Below are 5,758 nucleotides of genomic sequence, written 5' to 3'. Positions count from 1 at the left end.
AGAAAGGAAATACATTCCCAGGGGTGGAATTGATGGACCAAAGCCTATGATATTAAGGCCTTTTTACATTTTGCCAAGTTTCTATCAAGAGATACTTTATTGCTATTGCTATCATTATACAACATGTATAATTTTAATACAGATATATAATTACACCATTCATTATAGTTATCACTTATTGTGTTCCTACAATATACCTATCACTATGGTAAGTGCTGTAATACATTAAGTGTATCTTTACATGTATTCAGTCTAACAGATTGTACTTCTATGGGCAGTATAAAAGAGTGTCAATTTTAACATACTCTCACTATTATTTTAAAAACCTTGGGCCATTAAAAATTATATTTTACTTTCTTAATTTGAATTTTTATTTAGCAAATATGGTAGCACATGTTTTTATATTTTACTGATCATTTATATTGCTTTTTTTGGTTAAAAAGTAGTGTATTCATTTATAGCAAAGTACCAACAGAAATGTATTGTCTCACTGTCCTGGATGCTAAAAGTTCCGGATCAATGTGTTGGTAGAGTTTCCCTTTCTTTGAAGGTGTCAGGAAGAGTTCTATTCCAAGTCTTTATTTTAGCTTTTGGTAGTTCCTTGGCTTGTGGCACCATAATGTCAATTGGCAGATGGCATTCTTCCTGCGCCCTCACGGTGTCTTCCCTTGTATATGGGTCTCTTCCAACCCATTTTGTAAAAACACCATTCAAATTGGATTAAAGCCCACCTTAATGAGCTCATCTTAAATTTATTATCTACAAAGACACTGCTTCCAAATACTGTCACATTCTGAGGTACTACTGAATGTGTAACACATGAATTTTGGAATGATTTATTTCAATCCATAATATCCAGTTTATGATCTTTGTTAATTTTTATTTTGGTGTGCTCCTATATTTTTATGAGTTTTAAGAAGAGTAGAAATAAAAGCCTGCATTACATGTCTGACAATTTTATTTCTGGTTTGTTTTTATCTTTCAACTTTGTTTATATACTATTAACATACAAAATTTGTATATAGGATTATTCCTTTAGCAATTACCTTTAGACATGACTTTGCCATATAAATATTAGGTAAAGAACAACCCTTATCTAGATTTCTTAAGTTTCAGTTCTTTAAACAGCTTAGTAGAAGCTATATATTTTACCCCTTCAGAATCACTCCTGCAACTCGAGCATTATTTTTCACACTGGCAGAATAATTTATCTAACATATGCTTCTGATTTCTTATTCCTTTCTTTAAAATCCCTGAATGGCTTTTCACTCTTTCTATTGTAAAAATCTTATTGCGGAGTATGATCTACTGACATTTCTAAGATATGACCCTTGCCCATTTCCCCAGCCACATCTCTGCCCACTCATATACACACCTATGTTTCCTTCTAATCTAACTACCTGAAGTCTGAAAAATGAACCATGTCCTCCCAGGCCTCAATATCTAGTCATTAACTGACACAAATATATGCATTTCAGGACTAATTCCAGGAATTACATCATATGCATTGGCTTTTATCTGGCATTTCTGAGTATTATATATGGTGTGTAATCTACAAAAGACTGGTGAAAATAAACAGTTATTTTTGTATTGTAACAAAATTATTTCTACATAGAGAAGTGATCATTCTAAGTGGAGTCATCAGACAACTTTGAACATAGGCTGCAGAAACAGTTGAGCAGATTGTGCAAAACTGGTGGGACAATAAAATCAGAAGTCCAGAACCAGATTGGGAGAAACTCTTCTCAGTTATTCTCTGGTGGCAGACTAATGATTCTGAATGCACAGAAATTATTCCACAGATATTTTCTAAACTTTCATTTTGAAATAATTTTAGACTGGCAAAAGAGTAATGAAGATGGAACAGAAAGTTCTTGTACAACCTTCATTCAGTTTCCCCTGATAATAACATCTCATACAACCCTGGTGTGGTCATCAAAATTAGTAAACTAATATTAGTGCAAAAATAGTCATCAAACTCAGAGTTTATTCAGATCTTATAATGTTTTCACTTACACTAATTTTCTGCTACAGGAAATTTATTCTTATTTATAATGATTCATGTCTCCTTCGTCTCTTCCATTCTGTGATAGTTTCTCAGCAGTTCCATATTTTTTATAACCTTGACACTTTTGATGGGTAATTTTTAGGTATTTTACAGAATATTACTCAGTGTGCATTAATAGAATGTTTCTCAAGATTAGATTGATAGGACAGATTTGGAGAAATAATACCACAGGGTGTCCTGCCCTTCCCATCAGGGGTACATCTTACCAACATTACTTATTCCTGGTAGTTTAGCTTTGGTTGCTTGGTTCTGGTGGTGTTTGCCAGGTTTCACCATGGTAAAGTTACTACTAATTTTGCCTTTCTATACTTTATTGGTCAGAAGTGAGTCACTAAGACCAGGTCCCAGACAAAGAGAGGGGAATTAAAATCTACTTCTTGAAAGAAGGAGTCAAAAACTTGTGGTCAAATGTTAAAACTACCACAGTAGTTATTTTCAGGACATACTTTGAGTATTACAAATATGGTCTCTTCTTTTTATCCTCTAATTACAGCATTCCTGTTTAATTTTCTATTTCTGTCATTGTTTCTACATTCACTATTTAGATTTATGAAAGAAATACTTGTTCCTTTCCCTCATTTATTTATTCAATCATTCATTTAATATCAATATGAATTCATGGATATTCTTAGGTTATAATCTATTATTATCATTGGTGAGTGTTTTTTCTCAAATTGCTTCAGCTTTGGCTATTGAATATTATCTCAAATTGACTGCTACATTCTCTTTAAAAAGAATTTTAATTAAAAAATTGTTTTAAACTTTCTATTTAATGGCACTGAAAAATGATTTAGGTTAATCCTGTATTTTCCCTGATTAGTTCACAGAATTAGCTATTCTCCAGGAACCCCCATTTTCTTTTATTAGAGACTGATATTTAAAATCTTAGATCCGGGGACTAGGTATGCTCTTTGTTATTGAAGTTTCACTGCTTCTAGGCCCTTTTAATAGAGAGAGTTAGGAAGCATATGTATGTATACTACAGAAGTATACACATACGTTTATATTTATTCACATATTTTACCTATCAGCATCTATGTTAAAAGAAACATACATTCACAGTATTATCTCCAACTTTAATTCAGCACCACAAAGTTTATCCTACCCTTCCCCTGCTTACTTATTTTAAACTCTACCTCTGACAATGAGAAACTTGAATCCCATTATCTATAGTTTATTTATGTATTTGTTCAAATCTAAATACATGTAAAATTGTTTTAGAATTGCTAATTCATAGACCTGTGAAAATTAAATTTATTAGCTGAGTACACTGCTTATTGAGTATGGTGATGCTTTGTCTGTGGCCTTGTAGTATCTAGTCAAACACTGTTTCCAAAGATACTTATGTCAGTTCCTTTCCCCCCATCTCTTTAGTGAAATTATGTCATACATTTCCAGTTATAGTCTGTATTACATGCTGGAATCCTCCAACGCCCTGGTTGATTTTCTTAAAATTTGCATACATTAAAGTTCTCATTTTGTGGTGTCCAGTTTCGAGTTTTGATAAATGTATATAGTTCAGTTGCCACTGAAGTTTCTCAAAGCACAATTCCATCACACTAAAAATTTACTTGGGTTAACTGTATGTAGTCAAACCTTCCTCTCACACCAAACTCTGACAATTAATGATGTATTTTCCGTTCCTATAGTTTTATCTTTTCCGAGGATAAAATAAAGACAATCATACAGCAGTGGTCTTTGCAGTCTGGTGTTTTTCACTTAGCAATTCCTTCAGGTTGAGTGAATAAGGTCTTTCATTTCCTTTTTCCTTTAATTACTAAGTAGTATTGCATTGTATAAATGTACCTAGTTGTTTTTCTTTTAATCCAACATCTTGGTTGCTTCCAATTTGGGGTAATCATGAACAAAGCTGCTATAACACATTCCCATACAAGTTTATGTAGGAAAGTCTAATAAGTTTTTAATTCATTGGATGAATAAGTAGGAATAGGACTGCTGGTTTGTGTAGCAAATGGATATTTAACTTTATATGAAACTAACGAAGTGTTTTCCAAAATACCTGTACCATTTACCATTTCCACTAACAAAGAAAAATGTGTGCAGGATATGTATGCTGGAAAGTACAAAACACTGATGAAAGAAATAAAAGCTCTAACAAAATGGAAAGATATACAGTGTTTATGGATTGGAAAACTCAATTTTGCTAAGATGACAATTCTTCCCAAGGTAACATATAGATTGAAAAAATCCCATTCAAAATATAAGCAAGCATTTTATAGACATAGGCAAGCTTATTTTAAAATCCTTATGGAAGATCAAAGTAAACAGAATAGTCAAAATAATTCTGAGAAAAGCACAAAGTTAGAAAAATCTCACTCAATAATTTTAAGACCTATGAGGATAGAAAAGTCAATGAAACATAATAGAGTCCAGAAATTGACCCATGCAAATATAATCAATTAACTTTTGACAAAGTTGGAAAATCAAATCAGTGAAGAAAAGATAGCCTCTATAACAAATAGTACTAAGACATTTGGGCACTCATATAAAAAAAAAGAGTCCTGACTCATATCTCCCAACTTATACAAAACTTAACTCAAAATGGATCAATAAATCATAGCATAAAGGTAAAAAATGAAACTACAAATCATCTATAAAATACTCAAGAAAAATCTATTTGACCTTAGGCTTGTTGATAAATTTTTACATACAACAGCAAAAATATGACCATAAATTAAAAATTTATACTTTATCAAATTAAAACATTTTTCTAAGCAAATGACACTCTTAAGAGAATAAAACCACAACTCATGGATGGGAAGAAAATTTTTACAAATGAGTGCTCACTTCAGCAGCAAATATGCTAAAATTGGAACAATACAGAGAAGATTAGCATGGCCCCTGCACAAGGATGACATGCAAATTCGTGAAGTGTTCCATATTTAAAAAGAAAAAAAAAAAGAATAGAAAAAGAAAATTTTTACAAATGACATATTCAGAATACATAAATAATACTTGAACCTCTTCAATAAGAAAGTCAATGACCCAGTTAAAAAGTGGGAAAATTATATAAACAGACACTTCACCAAAGAAGATATAGGATGGGAAATAAGCATACAAAAAAGACTCAACATCATTAGTTCATTATAAAATGCAAATTAAAACCACAAGTAAATACCACTACACATCTACTACAATGGCAATCTTTAAAAAAAAAAAAATTCAGACAATACCAAATCCTACCAAGGATGCTGTACAGCAGGAATTGTCACTCCACAGATTTTAAACTGTACATACTTCATTGCATAGCACGGGTTTTATTGTTTTCAAATAATCCCTTTGGTTTTTATTAGAAAGTCAGTGGCAAATAATTTAGCCAAGTATGACTAGATTTGGCATTACTTTCCTTTTCCCTCACACTCAACTTTTAATTATTTTTCTTTCAACTGGATTTGTAAATGAAAGTACATTTAAAATTGAGGAGGTTGTCTCAATTCAGAGGATGCTTAGGAATCAGCTTGACTAAGTGTATAATTATAATTGCTAACCTTGGATGAAAGCAGAAAGACCAGCTAAGTTCTGTAGCTTACAGCATGGCACCTGGGAGAAAGCTATTCATTCCTGTTTGGGTAAGTCATACTAAAACCCATGTGGGGCTAGAAGAAGATGTACATTACTGATTGGAAGAATCAAGGTAATGATAATTGCTAATGAAGACATCTTTATTAA

General features: G+C 32.0%; 1 non-coding gene across 1 annotated transcript; it reads left to right on the top strand.

Annotated features, from left to right (window-relative positions):
* The first annotated feature begins 4,868 nt into the window (after positions 1-4,868).
* On the top strand, positions 4,869-4,975 carry LOC112133174 (U6 spliceosomal RNA). Its single transcript, XR_002914861.2, has one exon. It is a non-coding gene; the product is annotated as a U6 spliceosomal RNA (small nuclear RNA).
* Positions 4,976-5,758: the final 783 nt, after the last annotated feature.

This window comes from Pongo abelii, chromosome 3 (assembly GCF_028885655.2).
Source record: "Pongo abelii isolate AG06213 chromosome 3, NHGRI_mPonAbe1-v2.0_pri, whole genome shotgun sequence".
Classification (NCBI taxonomy): domain Eukaryota; kingdom Metazoa; phylum Chordata; class Mammalia; order Primates; family Hominidae; genus Pongo; species Pongo abelii.
The sequence above is the reverse complement of the archived record's forward strand: the minus strand, read 5'-3'. Positions and strand labels throughout refer to the sequence as shown.